The sequence below is a fragment of the Lagopus leucura genome, unplaced genomic scaffold (assembly GCF_019238085.1).
Source record: "Lagopus leucura isolate 7727_CA_CO unplaced genomic scaffold, USGS_WTPT01 Super-Scaffold_1, whole genome shotgun sequence".
Classification (NCBI taxonomy): Eukaryota; Metazoa; Chordata; class Aves; order Galliformes; family Phasianidae; genus Lagopus; species Lagopus leucura.
Window position 1 is genome coordinate 26867661 of NW_024962250.1, and position 1743 is coordinate 26869403.

Sequence of the window (1743 nt, forward strand, 5' to 3'; positions counted from 1 at the left end):
TAACCTGTGGTAAACAAGGCTGTACTTTTTATTTTGGGGGGGAGGGGGGCGGGATTGGGAGGAGGAAGGGGGAACGTGGTTGTTAGTGCTGGAAACAACCACCACGGAGGGGATGGTGCAGCTGAGAAGGGAAGCTGCACTGTGTTGTGCTAAATCTAGAACTGCCTTCTTGTACACTGAATGCCATGAGAGTAGCTGAAGAAGCCGCATATGTTTGAAAAACTTAATGCCTACCTTTTGCAGCAGAATTTCTGCCTCTTTATCCAATATTTTGGAACTCAAGGAAAAAAAAAGATTAAAGTAATAAAGCACAGAAAAAATTATAGCATGTCTGAATTGAAGGCGGGACTTAACTTCAGGGGCTCCAGTGAGTGAGCAGCATGAGCAGTGCACCAGGAAGAACCGTGCTAAGGAGGAACAGGACCCCTGAGAGGGAGAATGCATGGAAGAAAAAGGTGACTGAAAAATAAACAGAAGCACAGCTGTGCTGCCCTTCTCCCCCTTCCCAGAACTTCAGAGGAAGTGGCATTCTTCTCTGATGGGAGAGCAGAAACAAGTTAAACATCCACAAGTTTTGATTTGGTGCACAAAATAATTCCTACCTCCATTTCAGGACTCCTTGGTATATGAGAGAAGTGTTGAATTTAAAAATAACAGACTTCAGGGGCACTGTTAGCTTCAGCTGGTGGCTGAGCACCTGGTGAAGGGCTGTGGCCTCAAGGAGCACAGGCAAATTGTTCATACATGTGCTCCCCATGTGACCAGGAGGGGTGGAACCAGGGAGAAACCCTGGGCTCATGTAAGGGCCACCTACTGGAAGGGGAACAGCTCTTGTACTTTGGCTGCTGCTGGTGGAGGATTGCTGAACGGACAGAGAGCCTCCTCTCCAGTTAGGTGAGTTCCTTTCTTCTTTCTGTATATGACTGTCGGCCTACCTGGGAATACTTTGCCTGGTATTGCTAAGAACTTCTCAGAAGCAATTTTGCTTCTTCATAAGCAGAATGCATACTTTTTAATGAAGATTTATAGCAAAACCAGCATCACCTGGAGTATCAGGTTATAAGGCTTCTAGAAAGTGCTATGATGCTATTTAAAGTCCTGCACGTTCCCTGTAACGTTTAGAATACTTTTAGAAAGATGAATACATGAATCGTAGCCTCATCTAACACATCTCACGCTGTGTTACTACAGGTAAAGGTGAGGTTGAGGCTGCAGGACTTTGTTTTTCATGTACTTGGATTTCAGCAGCTGAGCATCTCCTGTTTGTTTCTGTGCTCTCACTGCCAGTTGCTGCTCTTGTCCTAAAACCTTCTGAAGCAGTTTGGGGCGCTCAGTAGCTGCAGCTACTCTGTTTCACACGATGGTCTAACTTCTGAGTACTTGGATGTCAAGAGAGGGATGCTTAATGCAGTTGTTTGCGTACTTTCATATATTGTCTTACAGAATAAATACAGCATAATCATACTGTTAAATCATTACCTTATTTCATACTGTTTATCCATGAGCTTGCCTAAAGTTTTTTGGAATAGAAGCTAGTCACTGAGGTTGTGCTTTCACAATTCTGCTTTCTTTGGACAGGATTGAATACAGAACAGATCTTTCTCTTATGATAACTGCTTAGATTTGCATTGAGAGAGAGTAATCAATTATATAGTCTTGATTAAAAAATGGGCTGCATTGAGATGTTCTAGAGATACAATTTCATTTTAAAATTCACAATAAGAAAAAATAACTCAAGTTCCA